This window comes from Idiotropiscis lumnitzeri, chromosome 16 (genome assembly GCF_059441095.1).
Source record: "Idiotropiscis lumnitzeri isolate Australia: NSW breed Sydney's pygmy pipehorse chromosome 16, RoL_Ilum_1.0, whole genome shotgun sequence".
Classification (NCBI taxonomy): domain Eukaryota; kingdom Metazoa; phylum Chordata; class Actinopteri; order Syngnathiformes; family Syngnathidae; genus Idiotropiscis; species Idiotropiscis lumnitzeri.
Genome location: NC_142406.1, coordinates 5793193 through 5805973, shown reverse-complemented (window position 1 = coordinate 5805973; position 12781 = coordinate 5793193). Strand labels below are relative to the sequence as shown.

The 12781-nt window shown below is 41.1% G+C and overlaps 1 long non-coding RNA gene across 1 annotated transcript; it reads left to right on the top strand.

Moving 5' to 3' along the window:
- Nucleotides 1-482: 482 nt before the first annotated feature.
- On the top strand, nucleotides 483-1380 carry LOC148321070 (uncharacterized). The gene is made up of 3 exons (XR_015846792.1): nucleotides 483-552; nucleotides 695-889; nucleotides 1077-1380. It is a non-coding gene; the product is annotated as an uncharacterized LOC148321070 (long non-coding RNA).
- The last annotated feature ends 11401 nt before the right edge of the window (nucleotides 1381-12781 follow it).

Below are 12781 nucleotides of genomic sequence, written 5' to 3'. Positions count from 1 at the left end.
GTGGCTCTTCGCCACAGAGTCATCCACTTCCCCAACACTGCAGGAGACCTTCAGGCAGTGACCCAGGGATTTGCAGGGCTGGCGAAGCACCATGCATTTGCAAGAGCTGCTGGAGCAATAGATGGTTGTCATGTCCGAATCAAGCCTCCAAGTGGCCCTGATGGTCATGACTACAAGAACCGCAAGCTTTTCAGCAGCATAATCATGCAAGCTGTGTGTGACCATCAGGGTCGCTTTCTAGACATATACGTGGGTTGGCCTGGATCAGTCCACGACTCCAGGGTCCTCCGGCACAGCCCTCTTTACCAAAGAGGGCTGTATCCTCCTCCAGGGCACTTCATCTTGGCAGATGGAGGGTATCCGTGCCTCCAGCGACCACTCCCCCTCATCACTCCTTACAAGCGGCCGGTGCAGGGCGTGGGGGCCCGGCGCTTCAACGTTCATCATTCCAAGGCACGCTCAATAATTGAGCGTGCCTTTGGAATGATGAAGGTGAGATTCCGGGCCATCTTTTTCCACGCCCTGGAGGTGCACCACACCTTTGCACCACATGTAAGTAAATAAAAAAAAAATGTATAATTGATACTTTTACTTTCAATATGTTGCTCTTTATTCAGGATCAAATTATGTCCTGTTCAGTGCAATAACTATCAAATATAGCCAATATACAGCATTTCCTTTTTATTTCTTTTAGGTCATCGCTGCCTGTGCCGTCCTCCACAACATCTGCCTTGGGGTGGGAGACCTCATGGCCTCGGAGGACGAAGGGGAAGAGGAGGCTGCTGTGGAAGAGGTGGCTGACACAGTCGCTGGAGTGCAGTGGAGGGACCACCTGTCTGCTCAGGTGTCTGCCCTGGAGGAGGTACCAGAGGACCACGAGTATATTTAGGTATTTAAATACTTTTAACTGCACAATGGTATTTGAGCAATCATCCCATCAAATATGCCACAAAATAATCTTTAACTGAATCATCAAACAGCACAGCCACACAAACATGGCAAAATATCAGAAGATGGAAAAATAGATTCAAATACAATGTAATGAATGGTTAATAAATCTATCCCATCTTTTGTAGTGACATGGCAGCCATCTATTGCCCCGACCATCCCTGCAAACCCCCACGTAATGGATGATGTAGTGGACACTGCAACCGGTATGATGCCCCACTTCAAGTCACGAGAGGAAGATCAGGACTCTTGCTCGTGCCCCATCCATGTCATGGGTCCTGGAACAAGGGTTCCATCCATGCTCCAAATGAGTCCCTGCTCAGGCGAAAATTGGCAAAACAGCACTGACACACTCAGGTTTATCCTGCAACAGTTCTGAACTGGGAAATGCTTTTTTATTTTCTGTGAATAGTTACTGTGAATTATAATGTACTTAATTTATGCCTTGTTTGTCCACCAGTTTTTCAATAAATTAAGTTTGTAAGCAAAACAGACATGGTGGAGTCTTCATATTATTGTAAATGTTTTGGTCTTTCACAAACCTGGGCTTTTTCACTTTTGTCTGAAGAAGCTGATCTCAAGATGTGACTGGGATACGAACTAGTTCATCTGTTTTGAAAGTACCCCGGTTTTTGTTTACTTTTTAATGAATGTTATCTAAATTTCAGTCTTGAACACCAAGCATATTTCACTAATTTTTTATTTTGATCTATCATCTTTTCCATCAAAGTAAAAAACCTTTCAAAAGTCTCCCTCCTCTCAATTGCCCTTCCCTCCTCTGCCAACCTCTGTCTCTCCAATTCCTGTCTCCGCATTGCTAAATCACGTCTGTATAGTTCAATCAATTCATCCTCTCTCCTTCGCTTTCTCCCTCTCAGTCGTTGCTCCGGCTGTTGGCCTCGCTCTTCTTCCTCTTCTACGACCACGACTTCTTCCTCCTCCTCCTCCTCCTCTTGCGTCACCCTGGCCCGACTTGGCCCTGGGAGTTCTTCCGGGCTGGCCCGACTTGGCCCTGGGAGTTCTTCCGGGCTGGCCTGACTTGGCCCTGGTCTTTCCTCAGGGATGGAGGCAATTAGGACAGGGGGGGTGATGGACGGTCTCTGTCCGAGCACTCCATCCATAAGGTCAAACCAGGGCCAAGTATCGGCAGTAGCCCTCCCTGCCACCCCTTCGCCAGTGCCTGGGTTTTTGCAATCCTTTATATGTAAAGAAGCAAAAAGATAAAACAATTATTTCTTCATTTTCACACACAAGAAAAAGAAATGTGGACTTCCATACTTTATACTTCATTTTTAAATTATCCCATTTTTTTTTTGCCTGCAGGGGCGTCACTTTGCCCTGCAGCTCGAGCTTTTCCACGATGGTCCTGTATTAAATAAATAAAAATGCATGCAAAAATAAAGGAAGAAAAAATGGGTAAAAAAGATGCAAATATTAGTCAGAAATCCTGGTGTTATGGGTAACATGCAGATTTATGTACTTCAGTACATTAGTTCATGACCGTTTCAGTGCGTTTTATCATGTTAATGTGTTGGGTGATTCGTATATTATTCATTAATATCAGTAATTGGGGAGCACATTGCAGGAGGTACATGGAATTTATACAGGGCACATTCTGTGCTAGGATAAACAGCTGCGTGTTAGCGCAAATCTAATTCAAACACAAATGGCTGATGAATGGAAACTAAAATTGCTATAGTGGGTCTCGCCATTCTTATGCGTTTTCCTTTTGATATTTTGAGTTTAAATGGATGGAAATAAGACAATAACCCGTCAAATATTTTTCCCGATAGTAATTGTATTTTTACCTCCATGCTGTGGCTGCGGAGAACTTGGCCCCAGTAAAGAGGCTGTCGTACTCCCCGCGCAGCTTGATCAGCCGCGCGGTCATCTCCTTGCTCCCTAAAACATAAGGGAAAGATTAAATAAAATAATGCTAACATGCAGAAATAAGACAATTCAAATGTTTCAGCCGTACCTCCTATGCAATAGTTCTTAGAGCTACCTAAGTTATATTTGGCCGATATCGCAACTAATAAAATTATCTTAATCTGGAGCTAAATATCCAAACATTGCTGCCCAATATTTCTCATGAGTGATGTTTTAATATTGCATATAAATAACTTATACTTACATCTGAAAGTGTACTCCGATGAGGCGGAACACGTGGCTTCGGTAGTTTGCATCTTGCGAGTGTAGAACGGCGTAGAAGAAGAGCGAGGCTTTTAAGGCTGCGAAGGTTGCATGCTCGTAGCCTTCACTCAGGGCCCGTTTCCATGGAAACTCCATGGAAACGAGGACAGATTATAAGGCTAGTACTCGGAGGCCGCGTGAATTTGGACACCGGCGTAAGCGTTCTTGTCGCACCGGAAGTGACGTCTTCTGTCCGCCATATTGGACATCGAAGGACGCAGCCTAATTATTTGTACGTAGCTATCGAGCCTGTCCAAATTCACCACGGGTTATACGGTCCATATAAGGCTACATTAGGAGGAGCCTTCTTAGGCTTCGAGGACCCAGCCTGCGAACTGGCCTTCGGAGGTTGCAGCCTGTTAATTTGGACACGGCCAGTATCTCTGTGCTCCCTTTTGTGATAAGAAACCATCCAGTCACTGCACCGTATCATTATGTGCCTCATAAATTTTATTTTATTTTTCCTCAAACTTTAAATGGGTAAGAGGCCCGGCTCGCTGGCGTGGAGCCGGGCGTGGAATGCGAGCCGCCCAGTGGGCCACTTTTGGTAAGCAGAACTGGCGCTGGGGGATGAACTGAACGCCGGGTTAGCGCGCCCGATGCTGACGCTCATCAGACCCCAGAAAAGGTGTTGGTCGATATAGACAGCAGGACGGTGGCCATGGAAGTCGGAACGCGCCAAGGAGTGCGTAACAACTCACCTGCCGAATTGGACTGTCCATCATCACCAGTGCAAAAAAAAACACGAACCAAAACACACCAGCAAGTGAGCAGCATTTGTTTTTAAGCGACACCATTTGGGAACTCCACACACATGCACGCTAACTGGCCACACCATGTCCACACTGGTGTGTCGCGGCACAGTTATGCTGCCTAGACAGAGTGTGTTAAGCATCTGCTTTCGAATATAGGGCATTGCAACCGTGCCTGTGGATGGCGATGTGGTGGTAACCTGGGTTCCTCCATATGAGCCCTCTCCCACAACTTAAAAGCTGAGGTATAAATTATGTCAGATTATTACTCACAATCAATTAAGTTCCTCTCTGAAGTCTTTAGTTTATGTTTTCTTCAGTGTGACTTTGCATCCAAAGATGTGGCGCTTCTCCCTGCTTTGCTCCCTGGGCACTGTGTGAGTAAATCTGTTTTGACATAATTTCCGGATCTGAAATGTACATCCATCCGTTTTCCAATCCGCTTCTCCTCACGAGGGTCGCAGGTGTGCTGGAGCCTTTCCCAGCTGTCTTTGAGCAGTAGGCGGGGCGCATTCTGAACTGGTTGCAAGCCAGAGGGAGTTCCTACGCAGGCTGTGAAATAACATGCAAAGGGTCAATGGTGGGTGAATGAGGGCAATCAGTTGAAAACTACTTTTGAAACAAATATTCATGCTTCTCTCTATTTATAAATATGCAAATTACTATCACTGTAATTCGTATGATTTTTTTTATTTTTTTTTTTTCAAATTGATTTGGGTCTTGAACCAAACTTTTTGCAACTCCAATTAATAAAACTCCTAAGACTGACGATTATGCAGTATTTTGATTCAATCCACCCTAGTGGCTTTGGAGATGGCCGCTACCTTGAAGTCTTCAGGTTTTTAACAGAAAGATGATTACTGGTTCCTTTTGTTGATATCTAAGTCTGGGTCTAAGAGCCGTAAAGGTCTACTACTGGATTTAAACCAGTTTCCATGTTTACGTTTAAAGTAGTGTGCTTTCAAATTTGACTCTTTATCCCTTGCATGTTTGTTTAATAAAAAAATATTTGACCATGTAATCCTGCTATGAGAACCAAAGACCGTAGATGCTTGCTTGCATGTCTTGTTTTTTGGTGGGGAAGCTCGGCAGTTATGTTTGGACTGTTAGTTTATGTTTTTTGTTTTTCTTTTTTCTGCTTGCGTTGTTCATGTTCATATGTTCCTTACATACAGTAAGTCGCTACTAGAAATTCCTGTTACTCCTTGACACCTTTTAGCTAAGGTAAGTGTTCACAGGTAAGTTAAGCAATTTTTTTTTAGCAATGCTCTTAGGGAGTAAGGTTCATGTTTCATGGTAGAGATTCAGATTCAGCATTATCTGAACAAGGTTCGATAACTTTTCAACATGTGAATTGCAACTTCCATCTCCCAAAGCTTTTCAGTAACCTTGCACGTGCTGTGTCCAGTGGCAGCGCATTGATGACCACATACCTGACTGACCAGGTAAAACGTGCGACTGGAACACAAATCTATTAATTTTCAAAGCGCAGCTCACACTTTTACTTGGGCCTTTTTAGTCAACCTGCTTTTTCTGTTACGATTTGATTAAAAGCTCCAATGTGACACTAATTGCTGAAAATTGCACTTTTATATGATCAAAGTTTAAAACATGGAGCGTATATGAGAAGATCTCAGGTTACGTGAATCAATGATGACATTTCCTTCTGCCCCTATAGAGTGCACCTCACTGAAGGATTGTATTCCGATTACTGGCATTAATTTAAACACTTACGGGACAGAACGTCGATTATTTAATTTAGCAGGTTCATATTTGCTGAATATGTTAAACATTGATTAAACAAGAAGCATTTATAAATAGAAACTAGAAGCACAGGTCACAAGAATGACTGGGATTGTAGTCCTGATGTTTCCTGATTTATTATATTATTCGCATATGCTAAATTTATTCTACTTAGTTTTAATGTGTGAACTTTGTTGAAATTTTCAGTCGTGAGACAAACTTGCACATATCGCATTTCCATAACCTGCACTCACATTCACAGCAATTCATGGACAAATACGACAAAGCACATTCTCCACATTGGCTGTAGAGATGCAAACATACCGAATTTGGTACTGGAGGTGTCACAGGGACGCTATCGTAAAAAGGCATTCCGAAAGACAACAATTTGAGATTGGAGCACGCACATACAAACGCACACATGCACACCGACAAGATTACAGGGAAATGCCAGCACGAGAGACAAAGAGACTGCCCGCCGGAGAATTCCAGCCTTGGCGGGCCAGTCTTGGGGAGCAGACGTGAATTAACCTTCCAGACGATAACTAAGCTGGAGAGGATCTTCCCTTGGACGTGGAGCGAAGACGACCGATTCGACCTACGTTATCCTTGACATAAAAAAACTCCAATAAAATCTGAAACTGGGCTGAAAGATGCGCGCCATTTTTCGACTGTGCTCGCCCGAGTACAGTTTCTCGTGAGATTAAGAAAAAGCTGCCCAGATATCTGTCTTTGTACTATTTCCTGAACTCCAGAAATCGAAGAAACTAAATATCGGAGCTTTAATCAGTTGTTGGGTCTTTATTTGAACCTTTTCTTCTTGAGTACAAAAAAACGAACACGCATTGGAGTAAGTTTGGCTTTTAAGGTTCATTTACCAACTACTTTTTATTTTCCTCGGTGACTCAACTCCAACAATACGTATATAGTAGAGGTGTCAGAAAAACGCGTTATTAATGGGATTAATCCAACCCACTTTTAACGCTGTCAATTTTTTTAACATCTTGTTCTAATAAAAAATGTAGTCCTATGACGTAGCGCTGACGCTTATGAGACCGGAAAAAAACATCAAGCACGCGAAATTTAGGACACACCTGCATGGGCTTCCTGTGTGGAGTTTTTGCCAGTTTATAGAACTAAAAGCATCATGGTGAGTGGTAAAAATGACGCAAATTAAATTCTGAATGGCAAGTTTTATTTAAAAAAAAGTTACCTCAATGGTGTCGTTGATAAGAGCAAAGTCATTTGTGTGTATTGCCATCGTGAACTGAACTCCCATCAAAGCACATCCAGTTTAAAATACCATTTGATGGCCAAGCACACCCCTGATGCCAATTCTCCAGCCCCTTGTCAAACCCAGGCATCCATGGATAATTTGCGACAGAAACCGATGGATGGGTCAATTTAAAAGAGACTCACCGAAGCCATCGTTAAGTGGGTGGCCACTGCCTGTTCGGATCGTGGAGGACGAAGGTCTGGCTGAAATACTTCGCATTGCATCCAACGACTGCACTTACAAATTGTCCTCGAGATACACCATTGCAACCCGCATTCAAGACTTGCAGGAAGCGGAGAAGGCGGAAGCAGTCGCACTCGGTACCCTCGGTATGACAGCCCATTATTTTGACCCATTTCATTTGCACTTTGTTGGCATTTTATATTTCTTATATGACTCCAATTTGATCCCTTAGAAAGGCTGTTGAGATGCTGTTTTGAGTCAAATACTATGATTTGTTTTTTCAATTAAAAAAATTAAGTATTTGCATAAAAACAAAAAAATCAATTTAAAGGTATTGCAATTCAATAAAATATTGAATTATATACATAATGTACAAAAAAATGGGAGGGATTTTTTTTACAACGAATATAGGGATTTTCTTTTACAATGAATAAAATGTGCGATTATCTACGAGTTAATTGTGAAAAATGCGATGAATTATAATTAAATATTTTAATCGCTTGACAGCACTAGTATACAGTACAAAATATAACAATTGAAATGCTTTTTAGTCAGTTAAATATTTTTTACAAAGTTTGAACCACGTAGTAGTTTAATATTAACATCCTATTTGGATGGGAAAGCTATAACACAGCCATGTCACGGCTCACTTCACCAAGTAGACGCTATTCCACTGCTCGACGCCCGGTGTAGGTACTAGATAGGGACGGATTGCTAGACGGGAGAGGCGGTCAAGATGGCGTCCTGGGCGGTGGATGCGTAGCGAGCTCCGAAACTATTCTGTATCACGTTAAAAAAAGGCGGATAAACCAGACTCGAGATATGTTATATTGCTATGTGAACCAAAAAAATAGCAGCTAACGTGGTTGTTAGTGTGAATTCGTCAAGGAGAAAAAGTTGCTAATTGACTGACTGGTAAATAGCAACTTTCGGGCCTTGATATCCACCAATAGATTGTGGCAGTGATGTCAGGAAAAAGAGATAGTAAACGTATCGACAAGAATATGTCTCTGTTGAGCCAGGAAATTGAAACATTTGATGGCTTGTGCGCACCGCTCTCAGAGTCACCACTCAGCAGTCCATCTGGGAAAAAACAATGTACGAAAGCAAAGGAGCACGAAGAGGTCTGCAGTGCGAATAAAATGGACTCTGAGCCCGTGAACCTCTCAAATGCTGACATTCTGAAAGCTGTCGTTGAACTGACGGCGCGTTTCACTGCTCTTGAGCTGAATTTGTCTCAAAATACAAAAGTCATCAATGAGATATGGGAGCACATGAACGGAATCGAGATAAGGGTAGAGAAGAATGAAGAAGACATAAGGAGCAACAAAATAAAGTTGGACACCGCTGGAGAACAAGTCTCAGGGGCTGGGGAGACAGAGTGAGGATGCGGAGCGCTACAGCCGGAGATGGAATCTACGCCTGTATGGGATGAAGGAGACGGTCACAGAGAATATTCGAAAAGAAGTATGCCGGCTCCTTGCAACACTTGCACCAGAAGATAAGGAGAAACTGGGCTTTCTTGTTGACATAGTTCACAGAGTTGGAGTCAGGCGCGAGGATGAAACTCGGCCCGTCGTCATTCAATTTACTATGAGATCTTTCAAAGACAAACTGTGGAGAACATCACGAGATCACAAGATCTTGAAAGAGAAGAAACTTATTGTCAAGGAGGATCTGACGCTCAGTCACAAGTTGCAACGAAACAAGCTTTGACCACTGGAGGAGGCTGCTAGGAGACAGGGGAAGCGGGCTGGCTTTTGTGGTCCCGACGCGTACATCGAGGGAAAGAAGGTGACGACGACCGACTGATGAAGATGTGTACCCAACTGGTTTCTTATCAAAGGTTCTCTCGTTAACAAGTTACACTGGTGATGATGTTTAACAGATCCTGGTTTACAATACAAGGTACTCGTAGTTGAAGCTCGAGCTACTGTTGGTTAGCGCATTTTTTTTTTTTTATCTCTATCTATATTTATTTGTTGTTGTTGACATTATTCAACGCTGATTTATGACAAAATTTGAGTTTAGTGCCTTAAGCTTATGTTCAACAAATGTCAGGGGGTTGCGCGATAAAACAAAGCGAAAAGCTGTATTCCTTTTTTTGTAGACGCTATAATGTAAACTTAATTTTTTGACAAGAAACACACTCATGCAGCGATGATGAAAAGTTCTGGAAATCACAACGGGGGGGACCAATTATTTTTTTCGCACGACTCAAATCACTCTGCTGGAGTTGCGGTTTTATTGAACAAGTTTAATGGGGACGTTTTGGAACATTGGCTCGATGTGGAAGGGAGATGGATCATTTTGGTTGTGAAAGTGGACAATATGACGTTTATTATTTGCAATGTTTATGGACCCAATAGATCTGGACAAGCAAAAGAGCTATTTCTAAACTTTCTCTTAAATTGGATAATCTAAAGGAAAAATACAAGGAATCTATTTTTGTCATTGGTGGAGACTAAAATGACGCTCCAGATGAAGAAATGGATCGGTGGCCTCCAAGAACTCTTTCAAACTCTGGATTTCAACCCACTTTATTTTTATGTGACAAATATGCTTTCGGATGCTTGGAGATTCATGAACCCTGATGCCAGAGACTACACATGGACCAACATGAGTAGATCCGTTTAGTCAAGGGTTGATCTTTGGTTGTTATCCACAAAAGGGTAACAGTATATATCTGACGTATCTCATGCCCATGCTCCGCTGTCTGACCACAAAGTCATACATTTAAGATTGAAGGGTTCGAAAGAAAAGACAAATATTAGGGGGTATTGGAAGTTAAATAATAATATTTTGAAAGACAAACAATTTAAAGAAAGTGTAGAATTACTTGCTGAGGATATCTTTAATGCGAAAGAAATGTACCCAATCCAGAAATGGGAATTCTTTACATTTAAAGTGAGAGATTCTGCGATGAAAAGGCCTCAGGAAAACAAGAAGCCAAACACGAGTAAAGATGATCGTTTGTTGACCCAACTGCGACAGTTGAATTCTAAACAAATATTATCTGAAGACGAGAAAAGAGAGTTTCAAAATCTCAGTGACGGTTTAGATCATATGTATATTAATTTGGCCAAAGGTGCTTTTATCAGGTCCAGAACTAAGTGGTTAGAAGAAGGCGAAAGGAATTCAAGTTACTTTTTTGGTCTCGAAAAAAGAAATAGGCGACGCAATAACATTGTCTCTCTCAATATTAATGACACAATCAGTACAGACCCTGCTGAGATTTCAAAATGTGTTACTTCATCTTATGGCAAATATATACCTCAGTGTTTGACCAAGCAAAATGTGACACAATTATGGAGAAAATTGGCCAGTTTATTCCAAAAATATCGGCCCAATTTCAAGAAAATTGCGATAATGAGCTTTCTTGTGAAGAAATTACTGATGCTGTTCATTCGATGAAACGAATGAAGTCACCTGGATGTGATATAATTAAGGATGTTTTATTTCTTATGTACAAGGATTGCTTAAATCGAAAAGAAATGGCAACCACGCAGGATTTCATTAATACAATTATGCCTGTGGGCAATCCTTTTGTAACAGAAGAAAATTCTTTATGTGCGATTGGAAAGATTTTTGTTTTCATAAAGTCTTCAGAACTATAGAGATTGCCATTATGATCAAAAAGATCTGCAATTAAAGTTATGCCCATTATAGAGACTTACGCTCACAGAATTCGGAGAGTTTGATTGGCAATTTTGTTACTGAATAGTTACATCCAAGCCAAAATTTCAAACCTCCTACTTTCTTGAAAATATTGTTAGGAATAAAGGACCATAATGAATTTGGACATTGGAGACAGTTCTTGATGATATCAATTGGAACAGAGCTTGGTTATACCCCTTTAAATTCTGTATCTCAAATAAGTGCAAAGAAATTCATTTCAAAATCTTACACAATATCTATCCAAGTAAGGTAATTATTTACAATTTTGTTGATATTAGTGCAACTTGTTCCTTTTGCCAAATTGATCCGGAAACCACCATTCACTTATTTTGTCCCTGCTCAGTTACATCTAAGTTTTGGAGTGATGTAAGGGACTTTATTTTGACGAACACCGGCAAATGTATAACGATTGAGTCTAAAGATAGCATAACTGTTTTGACTCTGAAGATGTATCACTCCGTTATGTGATGAATGTTACTAATTTACTTTTGGGGAAATTCCACATTTATAAGGCAAATTTCTTTCATTCTTCTCCTCTTCTTTGTGTGTTTTTGTTTGAGCTGCATTCATATGTACATGTACTGTCCCTCGTGAAAAACAAGAAAAGTCTGCACACGTTGTCACACTTAGCTGAGACGTTTTCTGTCACCCCTGACCAAATTGGGAATGTGTTAAAGTGTTGAGTCCTTTGTTTTTTCAGATAAAATGTCAAATTACAGCGTAATTATTGTATTAGGTTGGTTGTATTGTATTATTTATTTATTTTTTCCTATTTTTGTTGTTCTTGTTAATGTGCATTTCGTTCATACATTGGTCTGTTTCATTTGATTATAAAAATGCTATTTTTGTAAGTTGTGCAAATGTTAAATAAAGCCATTCAAAAAATAAATAAAAATAATAAAGAGAAAATTGGGTTTGCTAGATGTGGAGGGGTCCTTCGGTAGCCTTCGCATCTGCTGATGACCTTTGACTCCATGTTTGTCACCCCTGTTTGTTACATTTGTATGTTCTGAGTTACGAAATAATCACAATTAAAACAATAATAATAAAGTAGAACATTTACTGCTACTTTTGCGAGGATCATCCTTTTTTTTTTTTTTTCGTTTGGTGTCCTCTGCGTGCCTGTAGAAAACGTCACGTTAATGCTACGTTGCTTTGGGAATCAGACCGGTTAAGGGTCGGAGGAAAAATTTGGGAATGTTTTATTAAGAAATGTTTTACACTATATAGAGACATTCTATTCCTACAATCTTGTAGCCTGATTGAACCACTGGGCAAAGAAATATATTTGAAAATACGTGTTAACGTGTGACGTCATTAGCAAGCGCGCAGCCTCCGAAGGATCCCGTCCACATATAGCGACCCGTCCACATCTAGTACCTACACCGGCAACACAAGACGACGATACAAAACGGTTATATGCTCATTTTATGAAGAGCGATGATGCAACAATGAAATATAAAGTAAACGTCTATATAATCACATTATAATGTTAATTTGTAAACCTTTACCCACCTGAAAAACGGGTTAAAGTGTGAGGTGGTGTAGAGCCAGCGACACTGCAGTCGGTTGTTCGCCAATTCTCATCGGCAATGAGGAAATGGCTGCGCGCATGCGCGATTGACGACCATCGCAGGTGTCGCAGGCTTACCACTCGGCTCACACTGCCATCTCCTGACCAAGTTGAATGATTGTCTGACACGCCAGAATATCAGAGGGGAAATAAAAATCAGTCTCAGATGTCTTGACAAAAAACAAAAAAAAAACATACACCACTGTGATCACACACAGTGGGTATCACACAGTGCCGGTTGGGAGTATGACTGTACTTATAGGCTCAGTATAAAAAGTTTCAATGTTCTCGCAGAATCAAGGTTCAAAGCCATGTGCAGGCAACAATTCAAAAAGTAACTGATTTTCCAATTTATCAAAAGCCTTTTGAAAGTCAATGAATAGGATGAATCCTTGGTCTTCTATCCATCCATCATCCATTATCTGTACCGCTTGT